We start from the raw sequence: 14,725 nt of genomic DNA, 5'->3' as shown, positions 1-14,725 counted from the left end.
GAAGGGTGAACGGAATTATTCCAAATTTGGCAGGGAGAATGGTCTTGGTCTAGAAAGCACACTTTTGTTTATTTGGTGTTAATCTGTTCAGTAGTTTTAGAGAAATATCAAAATTTACAGATATTGATTTGGGAATTCTGCCATCTGATTGGCAGGGGCGTTACGAGCACAAGCTTGCTGCGAGCGGTTGCAACTAGGAAGTGTTAGCCGCCATTTTGTGTTTCCATTGAAGTAAGGGGAAAAAAGGGCGAACTCAAGACACAACACCATTAGACAGCAGCATTTTTACAATTGTTTACCTTTACACTTTTACTTCATAGTACACGTTTGCAAAAAATAAATATCAAAAACTAGACCTGCCAAGGACAGCCCTATTGCTTTGCCAGTGCTTGTATTTCTACATGTTGGATACTGTAAAGTATTCCAAGGTTTGTAAATTAACCTAAAGCAATCTTAGAAAACGCTCAAAAAGAAAATGTGTGGCACCCAACCTCGCTGCTGACAGCATCCACGGGATTCACTCCCACCGAGACCTCGATTTATCCAGATCCAGCAAACGACACGATCAGCCCGATCGCCTAGACGAGCCAGACGCCTGACCTTGGCGCTCACGTCTGCCCCATACAAATCAGTGCAGGAAGACTCAAGAACGCGTCCCCACCCCGTGGATCCTAAAAATCTTCGATCCACACAAATCACTCCAGCAAGACGCCTCCCACGCTTGCCTCTCCCCAGGGACCATTCGGAGCGGATCCCTTTTCACTACTACTCAGCACTACTACTAAAGACAACCATGTCCTGATGACGATCCCAAACAATTGAGGATCGAAACGCCATCGACTCTACAGCACATTAATTGGCGCATTCTCTACTGTGGCTGTTGCTTAATCGTGAATTGAACACAAGTCACATGATTTGTTCCCTTCACCCAGCCACCCACTGTATGATACTTATGTTCACATTGCGCCGTTCACGCTGTCCACCTTACCACTTGCGTCGCCACTGTTCACTTGTACACTTTTTGAGCACCAAGTATATTCTCGGTTGTCATATGATTTGTCTAAATACAGTGCTGCTTAAACTGTATAATTATGACCCAGTATACTATTTCCTTTCTAAATACATTATGAATAACGACACAAGACCAACTGAATAATTGTCTCCTTTATTTCCGTTCGTGTAATGCTTTTTGCATACCTATGTAACTGCCTACTGAATATTACCTGTTGGGATATTGTTAATTGTTTTTCCTCCTTACCCTGATCCCGACCAGGTCTATGGGTTTTACTCCTTTCTTTTTCTTTCTTTCTTTCTTTCTTTCTTTGATGCAATGCCACATTTTTTTGGGTAGTAGAGTAGTACCTACTACCCAAAAAAATGTGGCATTGCATCAAAGAAATTGTTTCCGTGCTAAAAATTACTTCCCACCCAGATTTCTAAAGCAGTTTGATTTTGAAAAAAAAATGATCCTTCATTTTATAAATTTTTAGATCGAGTATCAGCATGCTTGCGCTGTCTGGAAGATCTGCTGTAATCACTTGTACTGAGTGTAATCCCGCATGCTGCTTGCTATTGGTTTTTTCCTGCGTCACTCTTATTTCCTGTTTCCTTTTTGGGTGGTGCTCCCGATACATCACTTCCGATTTTAGGGCTGTAGCACTGACTAACTACAGTTTCTTTACACTGTAGGTCTTTTTTTTTCAAAAATATTTTTATTGCGAATCACAAAAAGGCACAAATTCTCATGGCCATCCAAGCCACTGAAATGCAAGATTATTGACATGTAAATTTCAAGACAATACACAGCCATAGAGACACTGTAGGTCTTTATGTATTTTGGGGGGACTGCTTATTTAAACTAACACTGGGCGAAGGACTTCGCTACGCCCACGGAGTGGGCGTAGTGTTGCCTACTTCTTCCTTTGCAAAGTAGGCGTAGCAGGCAACAATACGCCCACTGCGTGGGCGTAGCGAAAATGCCTGCCACCCGCCTCCCTCCCGCCCTCCCCTACACACCTAATTTTTTTAAATGCTGAAATAAAAGTAAATAAAAGGCACTTACCTTGTCAGCTGCGTCCCGGGGCTCCGTCTGCTCGTTCGCGCCGCCGTCACCACCGTCTTGGATACCAATGCGCGGCCGCCCGCGCATGCGCATTTCTCGCGAGAAATGCATATGTGCCGGCGGCCGCGCATGCGCATTGGTATCCAAGACGGCGGCGACGACGGCGCGAACGAGCAGACGGAGCCCAGTGTAGGTCACAACAGAAGTGAAATTAAAGTAACTCACTAAACTGGATATAGTTTGATGTTTCCTTTTTTGTTTTTTGAGACATTGCTACAAACACAACTATCCATGTTGCAAGTCGTCATACGCTTGCTGCAACAATAGATTTGCAAGCACATTTTATTGGGATAGTCAACGCCTTTGCGGCTATGGTATGCTTTCATCCTTGTAGATGAGTTAAAACTTTGGACAGCTTGAACCCACAATCCAAAGAGATAAATTTGATGTTTGACAGCATGGCACATCTGGATCACCTCTGGATCACCTCTGCAATTGTGACCTTGTATATACAAAATGAAAATACAAAGGTATAAACAGCAGGCAGAGGATCTCCAATGGTGAAGAAAAGAATTAAGACAATAGGGAGCTACAAATTCTAATTAAAGTATTAGTTGCCAAGCCAAAACCAATTATAATATATTCTTGATATGAACAGAACAAGAAAAGCAATTTAAAACCAACCTAACTTGGTAAACACAGCTGCACATTTAACGAGTAATAGGAAATTGCGAGATGACTGACCTAATCAACGCGGTAGTCTTAAAAAGAGAGTGGCACAGCAAGAAGAGTGTGCATGAATCTTTTGTTGCATTATTACAAAGCGAGCAATGGCTTACTTTGGATACTTCTGGCTGGTAGCTTGGTTGCAGGTTTGCTTTAATTCTGGCCATCTTAGCCCTGATGGAGGCATTTTTCCTATGTTGTGAACCTGCCTGCTTTGTACACATCTTTTAAGGGCTTCTGTAGATTGGGTGGTGTAAGTTCTCATTCTGGTTTGTTCTTCACAAAGTGCTTTGATGCTTTATTCACCTGCACTGCTTCCCCACTCACATCACCAAATAATGTGTACTGATGTGTTGTGATCCTATTTAAAGCTCTGTTGCCATCAGACTGTTACTGCTTTCCAAACTGTTGTTACTTTTTGAAATATTCGGTTTGTTTACAGGTATTTAAATGCGGTTTGAAAGCAAAATCAGTACGAATCTAGTTATTTTCTCACTCCTTGTACCCCGGCAAGATTACCTTGTTCACTTTACAACATTCTGTAACTTTACAGTCTGTGAAATAAAAGTAAATACCAATTTACATGTTAAAAGAATAAGCATTAATTTGTCAGAAGACAGAGCCTGACATTTGACCTTTATCTTTGAACACAAGGCAAATGTGATAAGATAAAAACTAAATTTAAAAACATCCTTATTTATAATTCACCATCTTCACTCAACCATGTTTACGCAAGGAACTTTGCATGATATTTTACTAGGCTTTGTCACTTGGTACTGTGCTGGTTGTGTGAGGGAGTGAAGTTGGTACATTTAGAGCCTGATTAAAGTTTTTTGAGCAGGTTACTCCATTACAAACATGACCGATATCCCGTCAACTATATTACGAGTTCCATTATATTCCAACTCGTTATGAGGGCCTTAGTGTGTTTTTATGGGTGATGCTGTAGAGGAGATAATAGTATTCTGTTTCTCATCATCCCAATTCTGTTAAACAGAAAAACCTTGCCATTTTTATGGCGGTTTGTACGTTGTTGGTTATATGAGAGTTGTTTAGTGCCTTTAGGGATTCTTTTATATTGCAGGTATTTAGTTGTTTGGTGCTGTAGAACAGCTGTGTGGTGTTCCATTTCTAATCTGTGCTGCTGGAGAGTGACCTTCTTAAGGCGTTTTGCACTTTGTTGACTGAATAAGAGAGTGGTTTTGGTGCATGTTGTGTATTTTTTCCTTTGCAAATATTTATTTGCGGTTGGCACAGTTTAGGAGGTATATGGTGCTTCGTTCCTCTCAGTGCTGCTGGATAGGGACACTTGGCTATCTGTACAACTTTTATTGCTCTGTTGTGTGAGAATGGAGATGTGATGCATAAAGCTATGAAGACGCTATTGTAAGCGTATGTGCTTTAAATCTTTTGAAACCATAAATAAAGAAATGTGTGCTCTACATTAAGATCCATTTGTGGCATTTACATCATGTGTAATGTCTACTGTTAAATTTCACGGGAAAGCCACTATGTACTGCAGTAAAATTAGGTTGAAATTGGTCAACCACAAATGAGAGGGAAGGGTAATAATGGGAAGACCGAGAAATGCTGTATTTTTAAATGATTGGATGTTATGTGAAACCAGTCAACACAAAAAACCCTGTACAGAGGAAAATTATTATTCTTGGTGAGGATTTTGGTGTGTACCAATATCAAATCCACGTATAAAATAATTCAAACCAAATAATATATCAATAAGTACAATAATATGTCAATGATGTTGTTAGAAGTGATTCTGTGATAAGTAATCCCACAAAAAGGGAGAGTCACCATTATATGCCGAAAGGGGCAGGGTGATAATAGCCTAAAACAAAAATATTTCTCTCTAGTTCTTACTCAAGAAATACAATCTCTATCCGTTAGAACCCAAAACATTATAGACCTATAGCATGTCTCCCTTTCCCATCAAAAATCATTGAAAAGATAATGAACAGGCAATTAGCCCAATTCGTCGACAATAATAATCTGCTCGATGAAACTCAATTTGGAAGGGGCATGGGACAGAGACAGCCCTCATTAACTCGGACGAGATCAGGATGATCCTCGATAATGGTGGAGCGGCTGTCCTTATTCTATTGGATCTGTCCACAGCTTTGACATGGTCGATCATGCCATCTTGATCGACCGTGTCTCTGCCATTGGCATCAAGTGAAAGGTCAGGGCTTTACTAACTTCATTTCTTGCAAACCGTACAAAGTCTGTTAAATTGGGTGAATTCCAATCTCCAGTCTTCTCCCTGCCATGTGGAGTGCCCCTGGGCTCTTCCCTAAGTCCGACCTTATTCAATATCTATGTGTCGGACTTGGCCAGTATCATCAAAACCTATGGGATGGGGTTAACCTCCTATGCCGATGACACCCAACTTGTACTGGCAGTCCATAATGACGGAGTAGAAATGGCAGCACATTTCAAGAAGGGATGTGAGACATCAGTCTCTGGATGTCATGTAACTGCCTGAAGTTGAACTCATATAAAACAGAAATAATGACTTTCGGTAGTTTAGTTCCCAGCTGGTCCCCAACTTGGTGGCCAACTGAGATGGGATCCCCCCCGCTTCCTGTCACCAAGGTTAGGAATTTGGGAGTGATGTTTGATGATAAGCTTTCATTTTCACACCATGCAAATGCTGTGGTGTCTTCATCTTTTTTCACTCTCAAAATGATCAGGAAACTTCTTCTTTTGAGCGCAGGAAAAACCCTTATGTGCACACTGGTCTTATCTAAGATCGACTATTGCAATGGCCTTTTCTTAAATGCTCAGGAAAAAGTTTTGAATAAGTTGCAGTTAATTCAAAACTCAGCAGCCAGAATACTGACGGGCACGCCCAAGTTTAAATCTGTTTCCCCGGTAATACGCCAGCTTCATTGGTTGCCGATCAGGAACCACATTAAATTCAGGGCACTCTGTATTGCATACAGGGCAATTAACAACTCTGGACCTGAGTTCCTAAGAAGATCTTTATGCCGTTAAACTCCCAATAGATTACTCGGTTCATCCTCAGCCCGCCTTCTAACTGTCCAACGTACAAAGAAATCATCATGGGGAGACAGATGTTTCTCCGTTGCCACGGCAAAATTGTGGAACACCCTACCCCTTTATATCAGGGCTAGTCCTTCTCTTCTTACGTTTAGGAAGTTAGTAAAAACGTGGCTCTTCAACCAGTAATTAATCACTCCAACTGCTCTGTATTACTGTCTTTCAGCGCCGAGACACCTTTGGGTATTTGTGCGCTACATGAATAAATTAATAAATAAATGTTCGTATAAAATTATTCCTCCTTCCATAAGTACAGTTCTAACATTTAAGCCTACATAAAATCACTTTCTCATTAAACATAATAAAAACATCATATTACATATTAAAAAAAGTTTACCAATCATAAAAATATTTTTTTACATAAATCTGATATCCCGAAACACAATCTTTTTGCATATTCATATTTAACAAAAATTCACAAATTTCTGCTGACAGTGTCTTGGTGGGTTTAGATTTGGTTCTCACCACCTTCATCAGGATATATCATTAAAAACAAATAGTATAAATTACACTTGATAATTACTCATTCCTAAAAATACATTGGCAATTCAAACTACTTAATACAGATAGGATATTGCTATATATTTTTTGCTAATCATTTCATTCTTTGTTTCTCCCATTATATACACACTTTAGTCACACATTGTACCTCAGTAGCCAGTCCTCATAATAATGGCAATTCAGGTACATCCACCCATACAGTTTTATACTTTACACATATAATTCTTTTTGGTCAAAATGTAACTGAAAAAATAAGAATAACTTACTTTTTCTCATTTGCTAAGGTGGTACAGTTTCCCCTAGTTCACTTCCCTGACGTCCTTTTGAGAAAAAAGTAGTCTCCTTAACACTGTTTTCTTCCCCCTGGAAGAAATTTAAATCAATATAGCCCCAGATACCTGGCCCATACATTAAGATTAACCCTGGGCGTAGTAGGCGTAGTGGGGCTACGCAAGAAACTACGTCCACCTACTCACTTCGCGTAGCCCCACTACGCGCCACCCGCCTCCCTCCCGCCCTCCCTAAATACTACCCGCCTCCCTCCCGCCCTCCCTAAATACTTAAATAACATTTTAAAAAAGAATAAAAACCACTTACCTTGTCCGCTGCGTCTCCGGGGCTCGCTCTCGTAATCGCGCCGCCATCTTGGATACTAATGCGCATGCGCATTAGTGTCCGAGACGGCGGCGCGATTACGAGGGCAAGCCCCGGAGACGCAGCTGATAAGGTAAGTGGTTTTTATTCTTTTTTAAAATGTTATTTAAGTATTTAGGGAGGGCGGGAGGGAGGCGGGTGGCGGGCAACTTCGCTACGCCCACGGAGTGGACGTAGTGTTGCCTGCTACGCCTACTTTGTAAATGGCGAAGTAGGCAACACTACGCCCACTCCGTGGGCATAGCGAAGTACTACGCCCAGGGTTAATTAAGATGGGGAGACACTTTCTTCTATAAATCTCCAAAAATGGGGCCACTGTTTTTTTTTTTACCAATACTACTACAAGATTGAAAACCTATCCTCCCAAGCTAACGAATTGCTGGTAGCCTTTAGCAGTGCAAAGATCCCAGTTCCCCTTCACATCAAATACGACACCCATATAGGAGAAATCCTGAGTGAGAGTCTCGAGATGACCTTGTAGTGAGTCAGCCCGCATCTTGGTTTGCTTGGGAGTACTTGCCATTATACATGTTTTACTTTGATTGGTGGGCAAACCATGAGAGCCCATAAAGGTGCCAAATTCTTAAAACAAAATGTTAAGGTAGTTAGGAGTTCTCAAGAGTAAGTCTGAGTCATTCGCATATAGTAGGATAGGGACCTTTTTCTACCATTGGAGGTGGTGTCAAACCTTAGCAGACAGAGTAGTACCTAGGCCGGTAATATACAGAGGTAACAGCAATGGGGCTAGAACATACCCCTGGTGTACCCCTCACTCTATCTTAAAACAATCTGCCCTCTCTCCTAAGGGGCCAAACTTAACTGATGCTGAGAAGTCATAATGTAGGACTCTCAGAAACTGAACCGATTCACCCTCGAGCTCACCACTCTGTCAAAGGTGCAGTAAATGTCTGTAAAGTCCAGGCAGACGAGGCCCTGCTTGATGATGGATTATTTGCTGATCAGCAGGTGCAAATTATGGCATTGTTCCATCATGCCAAGGCTCTCACTGAACCTATCTTGGATCTTCAACAAAATGTCAGTCTCCCTAACCCAGTCTAAAAAGGCGTTCCAGCACCCCTCTCCCCACCAGCTTAACCACAGAGTCCAATAAGGATATTGGCCTTTAACACTCTGGCGATTGAAGTTTGCCCTTTTTTGGGTCGTGCCTAAACAGCGCTTGCACTGTAGGTGATCAGTTATCTCTAGTTTGTGGAGTCTGGCTCCTTCCACGCTGTGGATAGGCTTTTGGGTGTCATTTGAAAACCGGAGTCTGCAAATGGTTAATGGTGGGTGCATGTCCACCTTTTCTGGGAAGTTCATTCCCATGAGTATTGCTGCGGGAGCAAGCAGGGACGGGCATGCAGTCCCGACGTGCAGTTCAGCCGGTGAGTGCTTGTTTTACGTAGTCACTTGCTCTCTTCATGGTCTTATATTGCCCTTTTGTACTTCACTTCCTCCTGTCTCTCCATTTGCTCCGTTCATGGAGCAGGCCAGCAGTGTGCAGGCATCAAAGAGCTCGGGATTGCACAGAATCAGGCCTGCTCTTTGCAGGCGTCACAGCGATCTGGATTGCCACAGGAGAGGGCTAGCGGTGAGCAGGATTCTTGATTATGTCTGCCACCTGGTTCACTTCGGCTGCTTGTTTTCTTGGCGGCTGCCAGGCCATCCAGAGCTTTCCCCCTCTCCTGTGTACATAACACTGGCTGGCACACATTGACACCGGGACAGTCTTCACTTGTGACTTATTATACAAGCTGTTTATTTTCGGGAGATCACTGCAGTTGTTTTCATGGCACATTCCATTTCATTCTGCATGTTCTTTTCTGCATCACCAGAACTAATATTTCCTACTACTTAACTATTGTTTGTGACTTGTAATAGTTGTTATAGTAGTTGACACTACATTTTTACTGACTATGCTACAGACTGCAGACCATGTGTGGCTCCTTTAGAAACACCCGAGTTAAGTCTGCAGATCCTTTCATCTAAAGAGGGCTGGTCTCACTTCTACAAAGGAGAGCATTTGGGTTTATATTGTATTTTACAGCTGTGGAGGAAGTGCTCCTGCAGTTTCATTACTGTTTCTGTTTATACTAAGGCTTGGCATGTTAAAGATTTGATATGGTGCTGCACATTTTTATGTGAAAAGGCTGGTGTGACAGATTTCATGCGCATCTGCTGCTGGCTGTAAGCTATCGGCTGGTGAATTCTTCACATTTTGGTGTGAATGTCAGTGTCTTGCAATATCCGTACCTCCTAGGCTGGGAGTTTGGATAGTGACTTCCCTTCCATGGCATCTTTATTTGCCATTCAGCTGCCGTCTCATTGAAAAGAAGCTGGAATTATGCACAGCAGGGAGAGATGTGTACATAGAAACCGGCCCTGTGAGCAGCGGAGGGGGGATGTGTTCAAATAAATAGGCACATTGAGCAGTGGAAATGTGTTTAAAGAAATGGACATTGTGAGTAGCAAAGAGATGTGTTCAAACAAACTAGCGTGAGGTGCAGGGAGAGATGTGTTCAACGAAATGTTGTCAGCAGCAGGGAGAGGTGTCAAATTGGCACAGTTAGTAGCAGAGAGAGATGTCAAAGAAAAAAATAACTCACAGCAGCAGAGATTTGTCCTAATAAAGGGTCTCCGTGACCAGTGGAGAGAGATGTGTTCAAAGAAATGGGCACAATCCGCAGCAGAGAGATGAGTTAGAGATACATACATAATGAAACACACAGTAGTACAAACATTAACACAACCTCTTATGTAGGGTAACCAACTGGAATGGGTGTGAATTCAGGATGAGTGTAAAATTCAGTGGTAAGGGTCAGAATTCAGGACAAAAATTCAGGTCAAAGAGCAGGTTTTACAGACACTACACATTAGGTTGTGCAATAGTATGTAGGTAAATAGACAACAAACATAACTACAAGACAAAATAAATGTATTTTAGGTTAAAAAGAAGTACAGCACACCAGGCAAAATTTGACCTCGGAAATAATAGGATTTTGAGCCCGGTAATATTACTTTTAGTGCTAGTGCTTGAAATGATACTTTTTCTCTGAACTAGCACACTTCAGAAGTTCTTTTTTCCTAAGAGCTAATTGGTAGAAGTCAGCACACAAATGTTTCATGTTCACCTGTATCTGCAATTCTGCCTTGACAAGATCCACATCACACCTATTTCGTGTGTCAGTCCAGGTGAACTTCAACTGAGAAGAAATCCAGTCAGTAAGTGCATTACTTCCCGACAGGCTAAGTATAAATGATATTATTTTTCTTATGCTATGAACATCACAAGGCAACTTTGACAAAGCATTCAGCTTTTTCTGCACACATGGCAAGTTGGTGCCTACCAAAGCTCGCAAAATAGTAATAATTATACTGTACTCATTAAATAAATGTTGCAGTTCCAGGTACCGGGTCAAGTTAACTACATGGGCAGCATTGCAGAGGTACTGGAAAGTAAGAGTTTCTTTTAAGCAGCATGGTTCTATTGCTGACAAATAATGGCTCTCTGAAAAATCAAACCATTTTTCTAAGTACTTTAAGGAGCACTCCAGACATTTCAAAAAATCAATCTTCATGCTTGCGCTCAACTCAGTCATGGAAAACCAAAGAACAGATTTCCCACTCTGTCCGTTAAGTTGTTCCTCAATATCCTGAAGATACCTTGTACATCCGGGGCGCTCAGTTCATCTTTATCCAGCTGCAGGATACACGTGTTGAAAATGACCAAAATGTCGTACACAAAAAAAGGTAAACCTCACATTGTGGCATAGTGGCCTCCTCACTTTCAAGTCCTAGAAAATCCCATATTGCTCTGGGTGTTTTTTCTGTCCCAAAGGATAGTAAATAGGATTTTAGTGCTGTCCAGCACTTTAACAGTCGTGCAATGGCTGGGAACAACGTGAGCCACTGTGTTGGGACATGCCGAAACAAAGGCTGCTTCTCTAGGTCCACAAAAGAGTAAAACTCTTTCAACTCTGCTGTTTTTTTTGCGAAAGAAGAGGGAAGGCTGTAGACTTTTAGAATAAAGGATTCTACATCCATTGAAAATCAGTCATGCAGGATATGGGCAGACCAGTTTGCAGGCAGAATGTCTTCATTTGTTTCCTTCAAGAGCTGGAACAGAACACAGAATGAGGTCGTCTGTGGTCGTCCATAGTTGATACGTGCATTGTACCCACATATGCAGTGATGTGCTCCATTTTGAACCCATGCTATTTAATTTTGTTGTGATCTGAATGAATGAATGAATGAATGTGAGTCTTATAATGCGCAAAAACTTAACCCCAAAGGGCATCAAGGCGCAGGTAACAGACAGAAAATCATAACAAAGAGAGAAGGTGATGTAGTCATAATTAATTAATTAATACGCCAGGGAAAAAAGCCATGTCTTCAAAAGTTTACGAAAAACCACCAGTGAGGGTTGGCTAGAGAGTTCAGACGGTAGGGTATTCCATAGTTTGGGCACCAGGAAGGAGACCGCTCTTCCACCCCATCTCACCTTGTTGAATCTCGGGACGGTAAGGAAGTTTTTAGTGGATGAGCGAAGTGGTCTGTTGGGGATATATGGGCTAACTAGGGATTTGATCCCTTCAGACCCTGGTCCAAAAACCGCCCTGTGGGCAAGACAGAGGAGTTTAAAAGAAATTTTGGCCTGTATAGGCAGCCAATGAAGTTCTTTTCTCGCCTTGGTGGCAGATGAGCGCCTAGGCAGATTAAGAACCAGCCTAGCGACGGCGTTTTGAACCACCTGAAGTCGCTGACTCAGTTTAGTATTAATACCACCATACAGCGCGTTACAGTAGTCGAGCCTGGAAGATACCAGGGCGACCATTGACTGTTTACGTGCCTCCGGGGACAGACAGGAGGCGATCTTTTTTAGAGTTCGAATAATGGTACAGTATGTGGCCACTGTTTTATTGACCTGACGGTCAAATGAAAGGGCCGGGTCAATTATGACACCTAAATTCCTGGCTGCCTGTGCAGGTTGGGGACATTCCCCTAGAGAGACAGGCCACCAATCCTCATTCCACACTTCGTGGCTCCCACCAAAAACCAAGATCGCAGTCTTCTCTCCGTTTAGTTTAAGATGATTACGTATCATCCATACTGATACCTCTTCCATACATGCTCTAAATTTAGGAGCAGAGTCTTGTGTCGGTCGGGAAGTGGAGACAATTATCTGAGTATCATCGGCATATGAGAGTACTTGATACCCAAAAGATCTTATAATTTTAGCAAGAGGGGTCAGATAGATGTTAAATAATACAGGGCTAAGAGCCGAACCCTGTGGGACCCCACATTGCACCGCCTGGGAGGGAGATAGAAATATTCCCAGTTTTACTCTTTGCCATCTCTGGTGAAGAAAAGAGGAAAGGAGGTTCAGAGCGTTGTCCTCAACCCCTATCGACCTCAACCTGTCAACCAGGATTGAAGGGGACAGGGTGTCGAACGCTGCTGTTAGGTCAAGCAACACAAGCAGAGCGGTTCGACCTTTGTCAACTTCCGTTCTGATGTTATTGACTACCATCGTGAGGGCCGTTTCTGTGCTATGGGTCGCCCGGAACCCATGCTGGGAAATATCTAAAAGATTCTCCCTCTCCAGATATAGGGACAGATGGTGGTTAAGATGAGCTTCGAGTATTTTGGCCAGGGCTGGTAGTAAAGAAATTGGCCGGAAATTTTTCAGTACATCCGGATACATCTGCTGAGCAATAGCTGTAGCAGGCCCTGTGGCATCCTCATAAAAATCCAGCAGAGTGTAGGCCACACCGGAGGTGAAATTAGAGTGCAGCAACAAAAGGGGGTAGAGTTTAATGTTACCTTTGTTTGAGGCATCACTGCAAATGGAAAAATATCCATCTTTTAAGTCTTTGTGTGCTTGCCGTAACAATAGAGGTGCAAGCACATTCATAGAGATTCTCAAAGCCTTTGTGCGGCCACAGGATGCTTTCATCCCAATAAATGAGTCGGGATACATTACTTTGCTTAGCTTGATGCCACAATCCAGGGAGTGGTAGGAAATGTGATGCTTCACAGCATGGTACAACTGAGTCACCTCTGCAGCATGACATAAAATGAAGAAAAAAAAACACAAGGGTATAAGCACGCAAAGAAAATCTCCATGGGTGAAGGAAATAGTGGCCACACTGGGACTTAGAACTGCAAATTTAAAGTAAAGTGCCAGCTGGTAACTCAAAAGCAATCATAATGTGCTTTTAATCTAAACAGAGTGGAAAAAAAGCACGGTAAAGGCAATCTGACTTAATAAACACTGCTGCACATTTAAAGAAAGCAACAGAAAATTGTTAGATGGCTTGCCTATTCAGTTTGAGAGTCTTAGAGTGTGACAAAGCAAGAAGAGTGTACAAGAATTACATAAAACCTACGTCACTTTATGATGAAGCAAGCAATGACTTTGGATACTTCTGGCTGGAAGCTGGGTTGCAGGTAAGATGAAATTGTGGCCATATTTGGGTATTTTTCTTAGGCTGTGCTCCTGCCGCATGGGTTTTGATATTACTCTCCTCCATGGGCAATGGAAAAGTCTTTATTGCAGAGGTTGCACCTGGCCTCGTACACATCTTCTGACACCTTCCGGATGTTGTGGTGTGAAAGTTCCCATTCTGGTCTGTACTTCACAAAACACTTTTTTGTTCGTTTCTTGGGTGGCTCTTGCAAGGAGTTTGCCTGCAAGGTAGATGTTGCATTCGAATATACCCCGCTATCCGATGTGAAGAATTCTTCTGCAGCACCTTCACCTGTCTCATAATCAGACATTTCGTTTTTTCCCCTAAAGTACTCTGGACAATACCCAACACATTTTATATGTAGATTCATACCATATTCAATGAAGAAAATAAAACGTATCATGTGCTTACTTTACTCTCACTCACTGGACTGCCCCCTCATGCACCCTGGCCATGGTGGAATAGAAGGACTTCAATAAAGCCGAAGAAGTCTTAAAGGCTCCGTCTAATCAGGCTTAGTGTTAAGTTGAAAATTCAAATAAACACACATGCATTAGGGTAAACTATATAAAAAGGTGCACTTATATTTGGCATGACCTACCCTAATACTCCCTAGTAGATTATATGTAGGGGGATTAAACCTACCTATAAATCCCTAGTATACAATAAGGCCCGGCTGTTAAGAGGCCATCAACCCTTTTTGCACATGCTTGTGTGCACAACTGAGTGCCTGAGGTCATTTTCATGGCAGCCCTTTTCTTTCCTCTGTTGTTTTGACATGTTCTTTGCCAGTACCACCAGAACAAGATCCTCAACTAGTCCACTTTTCTATTATGTTTAAACTTCGAAGTTTAGGAATTTTTTGAACACCAATCCACATGGTAAAGGTATAAGCAAATATTTTGTCACTAGACAGAACTTTGTCAAAAGACGCAGCCTGATATTTGTCCTCTGAACACATAGCACTTGTGACAGCAGAGAACAAAATGAAGGATCTGTGTACTGGGTTCCTTCTGACAATGACAACACTATTCACATGAGGGGGGGGGGGGGAATATTTTTCTAAAGCTGTGTGCTGAAGCCTCATTCCTTAACAACCGACGGAGAGGGTTACACAAAGCCGGCTCAGGCCATTGCTAGCAGAGCTCGTTATCCAATGAATTATCTGGATTTTAAATGGTATTTCACCAAAGGTAGCCTTTGTGTTAACTAGATCAGACAGCCTGATAAATAT

At 42.2% G+C, this 14,725-nt stretch overlaps 1 pseudogene; it reads right to left on the bottom strand.

Annotated features, from left to right (window-relative positions):
* Positions 1-10,616: 10,616 nt before the first annotated feature.
* On the bottom strand, positions 10,617-13,801 carry LOC144762448 (uncharacterized; annotated as a pseudogene).
* Between the last annotated feature and the right edge of the window lie 924 nt (positions 13,802-14,725).

Source organism: Lissotriton helveticus, chromosome 6 (assembly GCF_964261635.1).
Source record: "Lissotriton helveticus chromosome 6, aLisHel1.1, whole genome shotgun sequence".
In the NCBI taxonomy this organism is placed as follows: domain Eukaryota; kingdom Metazoa; phylum Chordata; class Amphibia; order Caudata; family Salamandridae; genus Lissotriton; species Lissotriton helveticus.
This window is presented reverse-complemented; position numbering and strand designations above follow the sequence as displayed.